The sequence below is a fragment of the Anticarsia gemmatalis genome, chromosome 5, assembly GCF_050436995.1.
Source record: "Anticarsia gemmatalis isolate Benzon Research Colony breed Stoneville strain chromosome 5, ilAntGemm2 primary, whole genome shotgun sequence".
Lineage (NCBI taxonomy): Eukaryota > Metazoa > Arthropoda > Insecta > Lepidoptera > Erebidae > Anticarsia > Anticarsia gemmatalis.
In genome coordinates, this window is record NC_134749.1 from 3,080,534 (window position 1) to 3,101,128 (window position 20,595).

The following is a 20,595-nucleotide window of genomic DNA, read 5'->3' on the forward strand; positions in this document are numbered from 1 at the left end:
TTTCTTTCTTGGGTAATGGAACTATTTGAACCTAAATGACAGTAATATCAATTCATTTTCAATTTCCCCATTGGCATTTTTTTATCTGCATAATTAATAACTATATTATTATTTTGAATGAGGTTAATTATATTGTCGGTATAAAATATTTTTTGATATACGAATGTCATGCTTGGAGTATGATAGGGAGAAAACTTTGACTTCTTTATCGCCGCTTTCACGTGTCAATGTTTATAAACTTTTGCTGCTCTTTATTTACATACAATGGGCATACATCTTAGTTCTGAGTGTACAGATTCTTTACATATCAGCTTCTCGGTGACGCCGGTATCTTGACCCGTACGTTTTTATCACAGTAGCAGTACCTTATGCGTCATTGCCTTTGCCTCTTTTTTCTTAGGGACTTACTATTTTTATATAATTGAAAATATGGCTAACTATTACTCTCTTTAAACTACTAATATTATTCTAATTTCACTTTTTTTGTGTTTAGTGAGGTCACTAAGACTGGAATTTTGGTTCATGACCGCAAATTTGTAAAACACTTTGCACCGAGAGCAAGTTATAAACCTACCCAACTTCCGAATCTAATTTAAAACCAAATCCCAGTGAGTAAAATATTATGTGATTATGAATTGTAGCTGTTCCTACAAAAGGTATCAAAAAGGAAAACATATTATTGTTCAGTGTTCACCAAGCGGCATCATCAGTAAGGTCACTGAACAATAGTTGTTATAGGTACAGTGGTGCTCAGAGAGAGTAAATAAAGGTATCAATTGGAGGAGTGTATTTGCGTCAGCTCTTGACAATCAAAACTTTTCTTTATGACGTTCATAACACGATAAATAAGCTAGCCCCATGCCTACAAACACAACCCCATTCCCTGTTTTACGACGGGCACCGGATAAGTCCTAACGGACTTTTGTGTGTTTTGTTTATCAATGAGAATCTATATCTTTTTGGAGTTTTGGCTCTATGTGGATAATATTTTGGGCTTCATATTTTATTCAAGAACGTGTCAAAACATTGCTGCTAACATTTTCTGTACTTGGCATTTGATGCTGCTGAAAACTGGGCCAATTCGGGACAATTTGCGCGCAAAAGCTCTATAGCAAAATACGTATACGAAGCGTAATGTAATACATATTATTACGCAAACCGTAGTTTAGTGCCCTGAGGAGGGCAGGCTGTTGCTGGCAACGCAACGCGGTCACGGCCGGTTGTCGCTCCGGCTGACGTTGTCGACTTGTCGGCACTGAGCGGTGCGGATAGCCCTCGCACACACAGCGCCATAGAAACGTCCACTGCGTCGAACGGAGATTCGATAAAAACTTTTGTGTGCTGGCACAAAGATGCTTATCGATTCTGATTGATGATTGATTGTAGGTTATGTACTCAGTTGGCAACGGTCCCCGGTCACGGTCGGTTGATGTTCTGGCGATGTATTCGGTCAGCATAGGGGTCGGAAATTGTACGCATCCAAGGATGACTGAGTTTACTTAGCAAGAGGATGTAGATTGCCGGATACGAAATGTCATGTAGGTACTTAGGCATATTAGCTGTTATGGATCCTGTATAAAATATAAAACTAAAAATAGCTATCATATTCGTATCTAAACTTCGAATAATGAAAGTAGATGCGTTATGTTTCACTAGCTTATGATGACGACTTTTCTCTAAATTGCAAAACTAATTGCCATCTCATGTTTGAAAATATGAGTCTATACTAAGAAAGAGTTGTAATTAATATGCCTACCTCTATATCGGTGATTTATTTTCTATTCATTTTATCACCGTGAATACCATAAATAATGTTTTTTGTCACAATTACGTCACTCAGGACATAATCTAGGTTTCCTATCAGATTACGTCGGCGTTTTTTCTTCGCTTTACGCGGTGAGCTTTACAAGTCTTATATGCTTAATCAGATAAACATAGTGCCTAAGCACCGATGGAATACATCTCCGATCTGTGCTACTGATATTATCGTACGTACTCCTCAACAAAAGATAATCTTGTTGAACTGAGTGCTATTTTTGAATACAACTACTGAACTATGCCTCTATCAATTTCGATACATTATGTACGAATACATCCAGAAGGTACCTCACACCTAATCGTGAAGCCGTATGAATTGGAAAATCGCCGATTGCGTATTAATCTAATAATTGTATTGGTGCTAATGTTATTACAGTAACAGATTTTATTGCCCGGATTGATGGTGTTTATATATTTTTGCCAACATTTACAGGATAAATCGTCGCATAAAAATGTTTTTTTCGCGTCGTAAAAGTCTGCCGCCATAATTCTACGATATCAAGGTTCGTTGAGACTATTCGCACATTTGAATTAATCCCGTTTCCCGGTTGTAAAATATTCTACCATAATTTTGGTCATTTGCTATTGCAGAGACAGCAGAGATCAGAGCCGACCTCCATTCCTAAAATTAATGTGACACACGAAAACTAGTTATAATAGGCGCAAAAAATGTTTTTGGCAAACATAATACTCTTCCTTGAAACGTTGGGTAGTAACGAGGCGTAGTCATTTCTACGAAAATCTAATATTAAATTGTTAGCAGACTATTACCCGAGCGCATGAGGCAGTCACCGAACTCGTCTAATGAACCGTCCAATTACCCACTCAATTCTTCCCGTTGTACACTTTACACTTACAGCGCACTGGCCGTTTAACTAACTAACTAAGAAAAAACAAGCGTATTTTAAAGCGAGTTAACTTTTTCAAGTACTTAAACTCTTATTTTTGTTCCTGAGTAATATTGCTATTATTTTCCTTAAATAAAAGGTCTTCCGAAAGTGATAAGAGTGAAGGCATCCGTCTCATAATTTCCGTACGTATGTAGTATTCTTGATACCAGCATAACACCGAGCTTATAACAGAACTTACCACATCAAAGACCACACACTACAGCAATATTCGTAGTTTCAAATTACGACAGTTTGGAGTAATAATCTTGATGAGCCTAAATTGCAAACCACAAGAACAAGACGTATACGAGATATAACATTACAATAATATTTCATGCGTATCTTATACATAAGCAATATTTGTTTTGAATTTCATTTATAAAGGAAAATCACGAATCGACTCAAGGATTTCACAATCATTTGGAAAATTACAGAAAAATGTCTATTGAATATGATATACATATTTTTGCACATTCTTACATTTTAAGCAGGTGCTATCTACAGATGTTTATAGACGGAATTATGTACATTTATTAAGTGTTTTTCCTCTCATGAAAACGTTAATAATAAATAAATCTTCGAGTTCAGAACTTTTACTTGCGTTAATGCAACTTTTTTCTGGCTTTGTACACCTTGGGATATAGATTTTAATGCTTTTTATTTTAATTGTTCACTTTCTTCGTTCGAATTGATTATTATTTAGCTAGCAAATGCCAGCAGCAAGAGCTTGTACCAGTAACTTGCATTCTTCCCACTGATAGTTAAAAAACTGACGTCAACTCCATACGCAGTTGACGTACATTTGTCTCAATCATAGCACGTTCCATTAACCGCAATAGAGTTCCCTTACGATTGATATGTATCGATGCTTGTATATCGGATACGTAAGGGCGACAGGTTCTAGTTAGATGGAAGTGTACCACCCTGGCGTACGGTGCAGTGCCCTCCTTTCACCTTCAGATCTACGGAACCCTGAACTCGATCGACCCGCACGCCTTGTTGTTTGTGCATCTACAGCTACATAGTAATTGTCGTGCAACAAACTTGTTAATAGAGAATACGTTAGATTTGTTACTTATAATAGTGTATCATTAATCTCTGTGTAAAGATTCAACGATGATCCGTCACGTGGGTCATCAAACGCTCATTAAACATTTACTAATTGTTTCGCATTATTCTTGACGACATTATGATACAATGTGTTTTATAGCCTGATTAAAATGTGACCAAAACTGGATTGGATTAATCTAACAAGACCATTCAATGTTATCTTTATTGTGGAATTAATGTTGCATTTGAATTTTGTATTGAACAATATTGGTGCTGATGATACTATTGTGGTTTAAATAGATTCTTAGGCTAAAACGTATCTATGTAGGTACCTAGCTTAGTGAGGCTTTAGGAAAAATATAACAATAAATAGTTCAAAACAGCCTCTGACTAGTTCAAACAATATGCAGCTTGACTAACTAGACTCATTCTAACTTTATATAAACAGCGGAATGGAAATAGTCATAGTCGCGCCCAGATACGTATTCTATGCGGCTCACGTTTATATTGCGCATAATGTTTAGGCTAAAGCTTGCCCTACGCAGTTAATAGCTTGTTATTGCGCTCAGGTATTCATTACTTTTTGTCACCACCAAAAAAACTGTTTGTTTTCCTAGCATTTGACAGACATTGTTATTGTGTTAAATATATTATTATTTTGTTTATTCGCGATATACTGAGGTCGCTTAACATCTGCGCAAATACTACGAGAATGTAGTACGTTTGCCGGAATTGTAGAGTATTTTTTCTTATTTATTTTTGTTTTACTACTGGTGGCACAGTGACAGTTATGTCAACAAGAAGATGAATTGCCAAAGTTGTTACTTGTATTTAGGGTAAATGTGGGTTTAGATTTCCGGATAGCAAAAATTGTACACGTTTTAAACTCCCAAACGTTTCAAAAGTAAAACCTCTCGTAATTTCACTCTCAACTCATCTCCATGACGTTGACTTATTTTTCCATACAGAAAAAGAAAATGTCTTCACAATTTTGTTGCGTAAAGTTTTCCTGTTACCTAACATTATGTAGGTAATTTACTCGTAGAGACACTATTCAAAAAATATTTGCAGAAGATAAATTGCGGTTCATTTTCAATAATATTTTTTAAACGTCTAGTAGTAGTTTACCATTATTGTGTATAATAAATATTGTGTTTCATTCGTCTTAGTGACCTATGAATAACACTTGTTAATAAACAGTAAGATGTTAATTAAAGTGATCAAATATGGGCAGTAAATAGTGGTGTCATGGACGCCGTGCGTCCAGCAAACATCAAAGGCATTATAATCAGATACGTCTGTATGAATATTCAGTTTCACTAATTAGAACGTAAAATGAAAATGTTTTCTTTATTTGGAAGTAATTTAAAGATTTAGATAAGCTCATTATATTTATATTTCTGAAAGTTAATTCGTGACTGTAATCTTTGAAGGTGAAGGAAAGAGAAATGTTTGGACTACAATTAACCAAACTACAGTTAACCAAAAAGATTACGAAACAGCGCAAAGTTTCGAACTTCCCTCAAGTTACGTTAGGTCCACATTTTAATTTTATCCCTCTAAATTTACCCAACAATTTATTTATAGATTTATTTTACACAGTGAGCAGACGTAACGTGTTATATTATTTAACTCATTAAGATGGTATAACACTTAAAAAGAAGCCATATTTCAAGCTGTTACATACTCTTTTTTTGGTTTATGCAATAATCTAATAGCCGTATAAATAACGAACGCTGTAAGAGCTGAGCATAATCCCATTAAATATTGGTTGTCCAAGGGCGTTCGACTAAATCTATATTACGTTTTCAGAAGCGAACATAACAAGCAGTATTTACATAACATTCATGTGTTAAACTAAGCACCAGAGCGCAAATTACTGATCTACAACACTACGAACCGCAAGGTTTGAGACAATGTAGAGACGCCAATTTAGCACTGCCATTGACTCTTATATTAATAATCATGAAGTTTGTTTATGATTGAGGTCTTTAGATTTACCAAAAGACCTCAATCACCCTAAATATCGTCAATAGAGCTGTGTCTATGACGGATTACTTAATAAATAAGATTACTAATTACTTCTGTTAGGAATCTATATACAATTTTTCCGGATAAAAATCTATTGGTATACTTTCTCCCGTCTTTCATTTCTACCTATCATACCAAAGCGACTCGTTGCTAAACAGAAATATAAACGGGTATGTAAATAGAAGAAACCTCTTTATGCTCATTAACCGTCTTCCCAATTTAATGTTACTTTATTACGTGTATATTAATTATTCAAGTGTTTACCTTCGTGATCAAGTAGACTATGGCCTTTAAAACTGGGGCAGTAACCTATTCCCTTAATTTAAAATTCAAACAGACTCTGTGACATGCAAACATGGAGATTTTCTGTGCAACAAACGGTTCTTTGTTGTCACTCTTGTTGTGATTTAATAGAGCCGGTTTGTTTTATACCACAAATATCAAACTTTAATAATTTGTCCCTTTTGCCTGATGATATAATGTGTTCAGGAACAGTTAATCCTTGAAGAACTGTAATCTCAAAATGTTAATGTTTTAATGATGGGGTTTCGTAAGTTAGAATCTAAAATTTGGGAAAAGTGATTGATTTTGGTTGAAATGTGTAGTTCTAAAAAAATTTATAAAAACGGCACCCGGTCTTGGCGAATGCGATCTCATGAACATATTTGCCCACAGGAAAAGTTAAACACTCCCCGATTTCCATTAACTGTTCGTTTTCGCTAGAAATCGTGATGCAATTTTTACGTGTCTTGTTCCTTCCCTGTATTGTATCACGTACACCATAGCAGTAACAAGCATGAATGTGTTTTAGTCCAGAATCGATTTATTTATTTATAATCAATTTGCGTTATTTCATTATGTAGACCACGATGGAGTAAATAAACTCCTAGTGGGTGTTGTATATGTAATACTCGTCTCATACCTGATGAGTCGCCAACTGATAAGTTCAAAGACGCCACTGCGTCTACGACCGCGTCACAAAGATCCCTGACACAACAAGATCATTGCGTTCGATCACGAAAGATCTGCCGAGACTATGCGAAGTGAATAATAACATCATCATATTACTGGCTGCCTACAGAAAAGACTAGAAATAGTAGAGGCCTTTGCCCTACCTTGGAATGTCAGAGCGAGAGTAACAGTTATTATTGTACACAAGTACTGTTCTAACTTTAGGGTTGACATTCATTTTATACCTGATATCGCTCCTTTAGTACATTTACAAGATTAACTTGTAGTTGTGACCTGCCCTCGAATCGCATTGTGTAATGTCTGACGCAATACTCTCAATAGTTTGCATTATAAACCAATTATTAATACAATTTCTTCTCATTTAAACTGGATTATTTAACAATAACTTTTTATTTTTCACACGTTCATACTTAATCGGGTTTCATGGGGCCTTGGCCCAAATTGAAATGATTTTCCTTCATGGATATTAATTTTGCTCAGTGTACGCTACCTATGCTGAATAACGTTTATATGAATACAATTAATTATAATTCATGGTTTTACTGGTGTGATTAGAATTGCTGAGGTTCCTACAGACGGTCTAGTTGGATTCGTGTGCTTGGAGTAAATTTGTCAAAGCCTTTAAGATTGGCGAAAGAATCACCGTACATACATATAATGTTTTATCAGGGGCATATAAGTAGTACAAGTGGATTCAGTATTTACAATCCGCATCCGAAATCGATAGTCCATCTGGCATTGACCCACTTTGTCATTTTGATTTTAATATTTTGCTTATCTGCGAAATTGTATTACGATGTCAAGTATTTTTTCTTCGCTTGTTTGCAATTTATATTATTGAAAGATTAAAAACCAGGATTGGCGAACAAAGAGTTTACAATTTGAGATGCCTTTGGTTTTTCGTTTTGCGTCATCGGCTTGAGGTAGTCCCAGAGTTCTTTGTTTGCCTTAAACTCTTGAATTTATTAATATCGTTATGGGGGTGCATTGTGCTTTCTAGCACCTTCGGTTCTGTATAATACATCTGACGTGTCATTTTCCTGCTCCAGGGTTCTTCGATCTTTTAAATTTTCATAAATTTTGAATTTTATTCCATGGGTCTCATACATTTTTATTAGATCCTTCGAATCAATATTATGGACCTTTATTTTGATTCTAAATGCAATACTGTCACGAGGTGAACTCTGTTGACAGTTTGACCTGTCCCTTTCGGTCAATAAACTCGGGGTGTCATGGACTTTTCCTCTTTTACCTGGAGATAGGAATATTTTTTCCCTGGAATAGAAGCTATAGAAAAGAACCGTTACCAGATGATTCGATTCAAACGTCTGGTTAACAAAATTTATGTTGTTGATATGTTCGACAAATGCCGTCATAACGTTTAGCGAGTATGAGCCAGGATTGTAAAGATAATCATTTGGAGTCTGTTCTAAATCTGAGTTGATCCTTGACCCATTATACGTACGTGACAGTGCACAGCATCAGTGGTAACTGGCATGTTTATGATTCTGACTACAGACACTATAAATTCCTTGTGCTCCATTTAAAAAATCTCAGCTCATGAACTGTTTTCCTTAATGTTATGCGAGCTATTTAATTGCAATTGTCATGCGGTTTCTGCGTAAGCAAGTTAATTATATATTCATTCATATTTATTATAATTACTCTTATTACCGACTCTTATTTCGTTATTTTCAGTCGTATTTATGAAGGTTTTAACTTGAATAATGGTGTTGGAGGCACGGTTTCTGTTTACACAAAAACACGAGATACATTATTTTATACACAATCGGAAAAGTAATGGTTATTTTGTAAGAAGTGTACGAGAACTTTTGTAAATGTTCATGTAGATCTGTATGGTAATGTCTTTTCTGTTAAGAGGCATGCTTTGAAATAAAATGAAAATATTTACAATGGTGGTTTTAAACGTGGTCTGGTGTATATCTAAAACGCAATATTTCTAGGTTTGCCGTCAATTCGTCGAGCAAACGAGTTTCTCACACACTTGACGGCACGTAACTATGTGTGGTACAGAAATAAAACTGAATTTATTAACGCTAGCGAATTCAAGTCACATAATTAATTCGGCGCCGTGGTTGAATAAATGATTTCCGGCACGCCTCGACTTTTTGTGCCTTTATCATTAGTGTGAATGCCGATTGTTTTATTCCTATGTATGTCTACTTTATTGTTATTTACTTTAACTATTTTTTTACTTTTTCGACAAATTTAAGCTATCAGCTATCCATAAATAAAATTGGTTCGCATAAATATGTCCCTGGGTCTGACCGCTCCAAGTAAAATGCATAGTAATGATAAATTATAAACTAATTGACAGTATTGATGTTTATAAAGATGTTAAGAATCGGTCTCCTCTTAAAAAATAAAATCATATTAATATTAAGATTTTTTTATCGATTTCCCCAATCAAAACATTTCTTCGGAGTCTGTATTTCGTCCTACGTCAGTCGTAAGTTGCTGCGCCTGGTCGAGGGTGTGGTCGGCAGGTTATGATTAGACAACGTCATGATCAACAGATTAGCAATATTTTACTATGTTGTGCAACAAACGTATACCTGATACCGTGCCCAATTATAATACCAATTTCTTATTGATTCGTAACTTTCCTTGCCATTTAAGTGGTATCTGATGTATAAATGGTAGTTTTGAAAATTGTATAATGTTCACACATTCGACTTTTTGCTTAAGCTAAAGAACCGTCAGGGTTAATATAATGGCAAGTCATTCAAAATTAAAGTGAAAATAATGCATTATTCATGTCAGAATAATTAACAAATCATCAATAAAATAAAGTTAGTAATTATATTATTTGGTTGAGTTAGCATAAGTATATTTGAGGAGCGCTTCATCGTGTATTCAATTTATTTCGTTGTAATAGAACTTGTATGTCCAGTGTATTATGTAATGATGTTCAGTAGGAACAGAGCCGTGGCGGGAGTACATGTCGTCTCATTTTATTAGACACACGTGATTCAGCTAGAGATTCGTGAGTATTTATTATTTTAAATTCTTAGTCACGCGGAAAATGTTTTCTTCCGAAAAATCTTTTCTTCGTAAAATCTACGTAGTAACACACATTTGCTAGGATATTTTTAACAATTGCCGATTTCCGCAATACGCAATAACGCGCGCATATTTCAGTCTTCGATTGTTGATAACGAACATTGTTTTCCAGACTAAATGTAAATGAAAACTTTAAATATACAACTACTTGTAGAGGTAGCATTGCTCGTTATTTTGTTTCTGGAAAGTATTCCGTACATTATTAACGTTGTTTTTGCATTTGATACACAAACGTGTAATCACAGAGGTTAGCAGATTGTAGTTGATTGTACATTTTTATCGTTCGACTAAAATTAACGTCGGCAGATAAAATGGTATCTGTAGGCGCCTCAGTGCCCCACTACACTCGTCTATAGAGATGTTCAAGGTTATATCAATATTGCAAAATGAACACTTTAATGGAGTCAAACATTGCTGGTGGAGGTTACGTGTGAAAATATCGCACTGAATGTTTGGTTATCACACAAACTGAAAACTCCACGTGGCCGCGTAACCTGTTTGACGCAAGCTAAGCCCCTGAACTAGCTACAACTGGCTGCAATAGACTGCTATTGAGTTGTGTCACAGGCATCTTTACGTTCTATTTCCCCTCTGAGTCGTTAGAGTGCATCTTTGTAAATTGCAGAGACACTCAGATATTTTAAATTTATGGATAGTATAATTTGAGCGCCGCCGCGTAATATAATTTAAAAATGCTCTGCGAGTACTGCTTATAAATACGATTTAATGCACATCGCATGCGAGACGTCCAACAAACATAAAACCGTCACGTTTATATAGGAATGTTTTACTCACAATTGTATGAAATATATGTATAATCACGTGTGAGTTAAAACTCCCGTGATAAGGTTTCGTTGCCAGAATTTTAATACAATCACTACTAGGTGTCTATTTTTAAATTATTGTTTATAAACTAAAGAACATAACATTTTGTGTAGTGCGTAGTAGACAATTTTCTTCAATGCTAACCTCATTGGCTTCATTTCTATTTTTTTTTGTTAACTAAAATCTAAAAAAACTATATTATCTTAAACACATTTTTTCACAATTGCGTCGTAGAAAATGAAGAGCTTTCAATTATTGTGCTTTCAATAATTGGGTCAGGAATACAAATATTTTTTTCAGTATTTGTCATGAGTTGACTTATTTGAATGATCACTTGACGTCTATCTTCAAATGTAAGAACAGGGTACCTTTATAGTTCCTACAATAACAAATCTTGTTACAATTATGATTTAGATTATCGTTTCAAACGACCACAGCGTAAATCGATAGATCGAACTTCGTCTTAGTTTTTATGCTTTCTATACGGAACTCTAAAACTGTCTCTTGTGTCCCACGTGTTGCTGACTCATAATATATGTGGCCGTCTGTTTTCAAGCGATTTTAAACGAAAGTTCAATCGGAAGTCAAGGTCGGGTAGACCAACAATAGGGTTGACATTGACCGTCTTCCGGTGCGTAGGTTATGTGAACAAATAACCCACTTGGAGATGCGTTCCCATGTTATATACGACATCCTTGTTAGACGAATGCTCATGAAGATACGGTGTACGCACAAGCAGAAAAGTATGATGAAAGATAGGGATGCTTCATTCCTTAAAAACTCAAACGCAATAAAAAATAAAGGAGAGGGGATACACTACTTACCTACTTTAATTAGTCATCAGCTATATAAAATATAATCCAGGTGTGATTAAAGTAGATAAGGACCAAAGACTTGTGCTAAAGGATCATTTCGGCAAATATTCTTAACAAGATGAGACAAGAAGTCATCTTATACACAAGTGTGATTGAGTATTTTCTTAGAAAGTGAAAAATATATGTTATAGTAACGCTATGAATTCCTTCTTTTAAACTATAATGGTGTGTCATCTGCAAAATGGTCAATGCCAACCCTGATATTTGCACACCTGACTCACTACAAGTCATGTGCACAAGTGTTTTAATCTAGAATCTAGGATACCGGTTAAACACCTTCGTACAATTATCAACTTAACCAAGAAATTATATTAACAAGGATCGGTCGTCCGCGAATTGGAATTTAGATTTCCCGTTTTCACGACATTTTTTAGTGCTGATATTTCATATAAAAGTTTTCACCCTTTTAACCCCTTCTTCGGTTCTTCATACCAAAGGAGTTCGGCAGATTTCGTACAGCTTAAAGTTTGTGTTGTTTCGTAACAGAATTTGTACCACTTATTAAGGGGACTAAGTCACTTATTTTTATTTGGGAGTTTTATTTTTAGAAGTCCGGATTAATTAGAAAGTATTTGTTTATTTAAATAAAAATTTTTGGTCTATGGCTTATATTTGTTGACAACTAAAGAAAAAGAAAATCTCATGAGACGTCACTTTTAGTCTGACGTCTACGCATTCGCTAATTTGCTGTTGTTTTGGATTGTGGTTTTGACAGCATCTGAGCAATTTAGCGAACTATCGGGGCTTCTAAAAATGGAAATAACTTTTACCGCCCAACTTTTAAAAATATAAGAATTTTAAAATAAGCTTGTCTATCATATTAGCTACCAATTAAAACAAAAAGTAAACCTAAACATGACATTTTATAAGCTGTACGAATTCTTCATATAAACCTGCCGTTCGCCTTTCTACTCTGTACGCTCAGTAGTTTCGGCTGTGAGTAACAAGCAAAGATTTTTGAACAGAACATAAACTTTGTTTGAATCAAAATTTTGAACGCTGGACTGCATGATACATGTTAATATTCAGCTTACATTTTACCAAATATTAACTATCAGCCACATGGTATTTGACAATACAGATAAAATGGCGGAAATGTAAAAGAACCGCAAGTCAAAACGCAAATATGGCTTACCACATTGTTGTCCCTCAGACTAACCTTTGTACACTTGTCTCAATACACTTTTGATATTGCTTAAACGTGAAGTAGCAGACTAGCAGCGTGGTAGAGCCGATAATTTCATTCTATGTAGTATAATATGATATTCCATACTTAGGATGGCTACAGCTATTAGCCTTTATTCATTGCATTCTAAAGTCATTGGTATTAGGAAAGTCTCTCTGTGTGCTAGGTGCTTACACTTATACTCAATCCTATTCCACTTTTGTTTTTATAGACATCATTTTCTACAATGTAAAACCGACAAATTGTTGAACAGAGAACCACAAAGAATTCTTTTAATTGACACAATAACTCGTAACTACGTGTGGGTGTGCAAGACCAATATAAACTCACGATGAGTTTACACTTTCTTTCATTTCAAACTTTTGGCAACACCCGTATAACTTAGTTACTGTAAACATTGGAGAACTTTTTGCCAAGGACCCATTTTTTGTTATCATTTGTTCTGTTGCGGTAACGTTTTAATCGATTTGTTCGGTTTAATCGCTTTGTGAAACTAAAATCTTAGTAAGTGTAGCTTGAATCGGCTTGATTGTCTATCCGCTACTCTATCTGTCACACTCAATTATCTCCAGAACGGCTTTAACTATAATCATGGAGCTTGAAGCTTGTGCCCGTATCTAATCATAATCTCTAAAACGGGTTTTCTTAAACAACTTGCTTTCCGACCGGTTTTTCGGCTTTACAGTGCAGCGGTTCGTATAAATAAAATATTTTGTTGATGTTTTACTATGTTTATTATATAATGGGAATACTTTAGTATCTTATACTTAATATCATCAGGGTAGATAATCACAGGGGTATACGGAAATATGACATTATGTATATGTAGTCGGTATTAATTGCCTCATAAAATGTATACCACAACCGTATATCGAATGATAAGTAAGCATTACTTTCTCGTGGACGATTTAACGCGGAAGATAGTGCGACAAGGACACTTCTCTGTTTCCTCAGCGAAAAAAACACGCGTTGTAGGAATTCCGCGAACACTTCGAATTTATTTTCGTATTCATTAATTAACTCTTTTCTTTATCGAAGTCTTTTTGTACAATTGCGGTAATGAATCTTCGGAATTATACAAGTTTCACATGCATCGCGTGGGCGGTTGTGCGATCACGGCCGACTACCTTCCACTTGTGCCCACAGAATAAAGTCGGCGTACTCTGATTTATTAAAATAGGACTCTCTTGATTGATTGATGCTAATTAACAAAAGCTCGCGGTCTAGATTTGCCAAAGTTGTTTGCAATTTGAATAAACAAATGGAATTGTAATGGAATACTGATATTGAATAGCTATACAATTACCTACCAGATGTGGCGGGGACCTGAAACAGATAGTTCGCATTTTTGACACGGTAAACAGATTGTCGACCTAGTTTCCAGCATTGTTTAGCGCACCGGCGCACGCGGCGCCTAGCCAAATCTATTTTGATTTTTATCTACGTGGTCGTTCGCGCGCAGTCTGCTTCTTCTCAAATTTTCGCTATGTTTACAGTTTTTCCACGCGGTTTTTGTTTTGCCTAATTTTCTATTAATATCGTTTAATATTCTTGAATTGATTCAATGGTAGTTAAAATCGCGATCTCTAAATCGTGGGTGCTTCACATCCGCGTCAATAACGAGCAAATTTCCTGTAATAGAGCAGCCATAGTCTTACAGCAATATCTTGTAAAAACTGTCTTATTATTTCCTACACAATCACTACAGCACGTGGTTTATATAGGTGATTGGTTTGTCTCGGAGTGTGAGTAATCTAATGACATGAACAGGAAATGCGGAAGCTGAAAGAAAATGGTGTTGCATCGTGACGATGTATACTGTATAATTTAAACTGTGCACTTACTTCGTATTCTTAAAGATGTAGGTATGCAAATTTGTGATAGTTTAGGTGGTTTCCGGCTTCTTGGAAGATTGCCCAATTCATTTTAAATTTACGTCAAATCCATTTGCGTTCGCGGGCCTCCCGTTAGGTCATAAAAATAAAGTCATCTTGGTGTATTGAAAACTCCGCTCGGTGCGTCTTTGTTCCAATAGGTTTCTATTTGCATGTTTCTCGTATAGATAACTTTAAGGGAGTAGTTAAGAACCGGAAACATCAGTAGAAACCGGACTTTTGTCGGACGATACCGACGACGTAACTTTATAATTTACGGAGTTTTGGAATTGTATAATATTCCTAGTACCTACTATGATTTTTTGTCGATTTCAAGTCAATGTTTGCTGCTTATGCTTTGGCTTTCGTTCTTTCTTAGTCTGCTTATATCGGTGACTCGTCATGACGACAAATGACGATGCATTTGTTTTCGTATACGGTCAGGATTAGTACACACTTGTGACATTTTGCGTCAGCAATTTTATATGTTTGTTTGCTCCTGTGACGTGATCGTGTTTGACCAGATGCGTTCGTATGTAACTTTGAACTTCAGGGTGTTTGTGGAAGTATTTTACGTAGATTAAGATAAGTCATCAAAATAATCATTGATATAAATCACAAATGTTGGTTCACAAAGTATACATGGTACATCTTTAGTAAGTTGTTTAATGATTAGGCATTAATTTATGAATTGTGCTTTGTTTCAGATTACCAAAACTGCTCTAGTAACTGCGTACTCATCATATGATAACTTCATCGAACCATAATTTTCAACATCAATACTGTTAATACTACGAAATTTCCAGGTAAGATTACTTCAACGTCACTTAATTTCATTAGTTTTTTAGCTAGATTTAATTGATTGAGGCATGAATATCTGTCTTATTGTAAAGTTGGTAGTACAACTTTAAGGATATAGATTATAATCCAATTTCGTCGTATTCGTCCGAAAAACTTAGAAAGTCCGAGAAAAATCTGTAAACCACTGCGAGCATAGGTGGTTCGTACAAATAGGTATCTGAAAATAACATTTATGCTCCTCCCGGATACAAAATGGAGTCGAAATTAGGTGTCGGTGTCTCCTGCAAAGGTATACGATGCCAAAGTTTCATAGACCGCGCTATTTCCGTGCAAACAAAACCGCTGACGCACACCGTCGGTCAAAGCTCCGCTGACGTTTGCCTGTCAAGTATCTATTAGAACTTATTTCTGGACTTCTTCCACTATTAGAGCCGTATTTTATCCCTCGATGTGAAGGTGAAAGAACTTGTTTTTCTTTATGACTACATCAGAATATGGAACAGGTAAATAAAAAAGTCCAAATGTATGTATCTTTTGGGGATCTTGCCATGTTTGTTTTTATGCGTGCGGTGTCCCTCAGGGCGTGAGATTGAACCCATATTACATATTCAGTAAGTCTGTTATCTTCTTCACCGACCCGTGACTGGAAGATGTTTTAATTAAACAATTTAATCTGAAATGTACGATGCCGTGACGCGAGTTTTGTGTAAGTGTAGTTTTAGTTAACAGCTTGTTAGGTTTTTATTAACAAAAGTGTCTCTTAACTAAACTCACATTGAAATCATTGTAAGTCTCTTCGAGGGGAACGATGATATTGTATTTAATATGTTTAAACTGCCTTTGTATGAGTAAGACTAAAGCTAGGAGAAATGTAAGACTAAGGTGGGAGGTGAAATCTCAAACATATACCTATGCAGTCAATCACAAGTTCTAAGCAACATAATATATTAACGGCTGACGTGACCTTTTCACTATGCACCCCGAACATTCCATAACGTTTATTATCTAGTTATATTTTTCTATTGCACTGCAACTTGGTGCAACTGTGTTCTATAAAAACTCGGTCAGAGCGTGGGTCGACTGACATTCTCATAAATATTCAAGGTGCCATAGAAAGAAGTAGTCCTCATGAGCAAGATAGTGAAGTTTTTAACACGTTCATTAGGCTAGAACGATAATTACGCACTACAAACACATTTGCATTGAAGCATACCCATATGCCACTAACTTTTACTTTTTGATCAGTGAAGCAGAAGTTAGCAATTGTATGAGTTAAATTGTTCGCAAACAATCTGATTGCAGTTATTTTGCATGAAAATATAAAGGACATGTAGGGACAGGTGCACCTCCCGGTCGCCCTTTGTCTGTGCTCCTGGCCGTAACGGAAGGCGTGACCCACTGGCTGTTTGAAATTGCACGCACAGTCAATTATTGTGCCCTGTTGCTAGGCGGTTGCTACTTTCCCTTTGTGCGAACATGTTTTTTTTAAACCACTCATCGCTGCGACTGCTCTTTGACTCTTTCAGCCACAATTCCGTTAGGCTCTTGTGCAACTGTTTGTAAACAGTGAAAATACACTGTAGAATACAACGAAGCCGTTATCTGTAGCCTCGAGGTATTTTAAACTTGGAACTTGAGCTTCGAATGCGATGGAAAGGTTGGCCATAAATTAAATACAGACACGAACGTCCAGAGCAGTTGTGTCGTTAGGTACATGCGTTTGTTTATCGAGTAATCTTAAAACTTTCGAACAGTTCCGCCAGTACGCCATGACATCCCGGACAAATAAAATACTGACTATATTTAACTATTTAATACTTCATAGTTAAGTAAGATTTAATTTGTTGCTAGATCTGTGTAAATATTTTCAGAACGTATAAAATCTAGTCAGGTGGCATGCCTTACAATGGCTATGCGGCTAGTGGCGTCGTCTGGACTAATAAGGCACACCTAAAATATTTGCACTAAGCACTAAGAGCACTGAGTAAATTATACTTACCTTGTTTGTACATAGTATCACGATCACTGGAAGCCATTTTGCTCTCAGACGAGCGTGCATGCGAAGCAAGATCATTCCGTGGAGCTTTACTGGATAGGCATGCCTAACTTCATTCTAGGCTCCGTAAAAAGTATACTGTACGCTATTACGGTGTGTAGCGCGGTGAAAGGATGCATGCTCTGATGTGATGTTTTTACTCAGAAATAATTACGAAATTCATTAGCGGTTTATTAATATTCAGGGACGTTGTCTCAAAGCCCATAAATATTAATAAAATCAACGGAAGCTCCGTCTTTGGATCATTGCTTTGTTATTGTCTTCCTCCTCTAAACTGACAATTGTTGTGCAATTTTCAGGATGTGAATTACGTCATTTTTCCGGTAGGCGGTTTACATTAGTAGGTGCTTTTAATCTGGTCACATCTGGTAAATAATATATTTGCAAATAAACGCCGTTTGGCCAAGGTTGAACTTGTTATGTAAATCAAGTAATGGCGCTGGCTATGTCGCTACGTAAGAGCGGGACAAATTACATAGCCGGGATCCATTTGCTAGTGATCTGACTACCGGTAGCACAGGTTCCAACGTCCAGGAAGACCAAGATTATTAGATAACTAACTTCGGTTAATCAGCCTCACCTCGAATTAAATGTTATCGAACATCCTGAGGTTTATAATACACATGCGTACAAAAGTTCCGAGGTGATAACAGTAGCGCTACCATGAGTTGGTAACTATAGTCTCCCGGAGACACTGTAGTTCTCGTAAAACTCGAACAGCGCCTCTAGCGGATAGTTAAGGTACCAAAATTGCTACCATGGGTCGCCATATTTAATAACGTGTAGTTAAATTAAACAACAGTGAATGTAGATTGGCTTTGTCGTTCATTCTTTCCCTATTTGAGCCCACTGTTGTAGTTGCGTTCTCACGTTAACTACTCAAGTTTTTAACTACGCCAACTCATGGTAGGGCTACTGATCGTATAATACTCACGTAAACTGCATTACTGAATAAACAGGGTAATAAAACATGTAAAAGTGAAAACGCGCATATTGAAACACGATTCGATACGTTACTGGAGCTTAACAGTTTTGTTAATGTGTAGATGTGTCGAGTTGCACACGCGGCAAGTGAACCCTCTGGCTGACATCCAAATGTGTTGTTTAATGAAGCCACCGTATCTACTAATTGCCGAGTCCGTATGCTTTAACATTTTCACTTCCTTTAAGCCGATGAGGTCGTTCGGTGGCTTGTATAATCGCGACGGACGTAACAATGGCAACAACATTTGTGACTAATCCATTTACATTATGTTTAGTCACGAAAGTCGTGTCAAATAGCTATCAATTATGTACATATCTGAATGATATATTAACTACAATGATTAACAACAACACATTTATGAGTGATTTCTATGAATGCCTTAAGACATCAACAGTTATATTTACATATCATCAAAGAATTTGCATATGGAAGTGCTACCAAAAAATGTTTGAAACGTCTATGTCTAACATTATTATGAATGGTTAACGTGTAGTGAACAATATCGGTCCACGTCAGATTTGTTCACGCACGATTGAGCATTTTCGATGGCATTTCAACTGAACAAAGGGTTGCTAATTGTGACTCACGTCAATTTTTCAACTAGGGTGCACGACGAACACCATTGTAGGTTCAATAAAACCGCAGCTGTTAGTTTTTCAGCGGTGAATCACGCATAGCTTAATTAATAAAAGTATGCGCAAGCTATAGTTATGTTTTCACACAATTTCCCCGTACATACGTATTAATATACTTATAAGTTGTTCACGCATTAGTAACATAAGTTGGCTATGTTTCATAAGTTGCTTCAGATATTTTAATATGCTGGTTTCTGTCAATGACGTTGCTGATTACTCGCAACATTCTTTGGATGTACAGACTATTATTGAGATTAGGTTCGTGAATAGTTCAATGTACCTTGCTATTATTTTTAATCCTCAAAATGTTTTAAACTACAATCATTTTTTCAACATCGAATGACGTTGTTTTAAGAAAGATAGTATTAATTAGGGTTAAACTAGCAAAACAACGTCATATCAATCAAGATAATGTCGGCGAAAAACTCTCACGTTTTTAAATTTTCAAGCGTCAAAACAAACGAAGCACGCTTCGTGAAAAAATATAATGCCGTAAAGTGATGATAAATTATGTAGTAAGTAATCTTATACATACTGCAGGCGCTGTTTCTGGTATATGTTTGTAAGTTATATTACATGCAAGCATCGGGGAGCCGCATGTTTGTACGATTTCATGCGGTCGTGTCTGTTTATAAACTTTGTAAAATAATATTCAAAACATAACGTAAAAGTGCCGTACTAACTGAATATAAATCAATAAAAGTCTCCGATCGACTATTAAACTAAGAGGTGTAAGAAAAAAGCGGATAGTGGCCGGCCATGTGGCGTGATCCGTCCGTGATCTATGTTGCCATGTGTCAGCTGTTTCTACCAACCAAAATAACGAACTGCGCAGCGGATCCATTTGAAACGGCGCACTCTAAATATAATTCTTAAGCCGGCTACATGACTATACTTTGTCACTGAATTCGACAAATTATTATATTATGTTTTGATGTCGCCATTTTAAACAGTAATGATTATTTATAACTACTACTACATGAAACACATAAGCTAAATGATTATTGATTATGTTTTTACGCCTATAGATTGAAAAAACAATAGCATGATATAGGTACACACATATTCTTATACTTAATAAGTGTCAAATCGTAATAATTGTTAAAGGCAATCGTCATCATAGTTTATACGAAATGATTTATTTAAATATGCAAGTCAATGCAATATTATCTCGGTACCATTTTGAGTTATACTAGATTCAGCTGTCGAGAACTAAGGTAGATTATATCTGCAAAATATGATCGATCGTTGCCTATAAAATCTGGATTTATTACCCTCATGTAAATTAACTTGATTTAGGTTTGAAGTTTTGTGAATCGATTAGACAGATACTTTGAATAGCAATCTGGCAGCTGTATTATTCGTAAAGCCAACTTGATGTTGTCAATTTGTTAGTATGTAGTACAGAGCGTTTTTAGGTCTCGGATCAGGTATCTATGTTATGTATTGGTGGGTGTGGTGGCTACGTCACACTCGCCTGACTTTACACGTCAACAGTCAACACCCATTTGTT

At 35.9% G+C, this 20,595-nt stretch overlaps 1 protein-coding gene across 1 annotated transcript in view; it reads left to right on the forward strand.

Annotated features, from left to right (window-relative positions):
* Nucleotides 1-20,595, forward strand: part of Lk6 (MAPK interacting serine/threonine Lk6 kinase) — a 74,080-nt gene that overhangs the window by 8,380 nt on the left and 45,105 nt on the right. Inside the window, exon 2 of the mRNA XM_076114114.1 lies at nt 15,313-15,411. The gene's annotated coding sequence lies outside the window, so the exon portion shown is untranslated. The remainder of the gene's footprint in view (nt 1-15,312; nt 15,412-20,595) is intronic.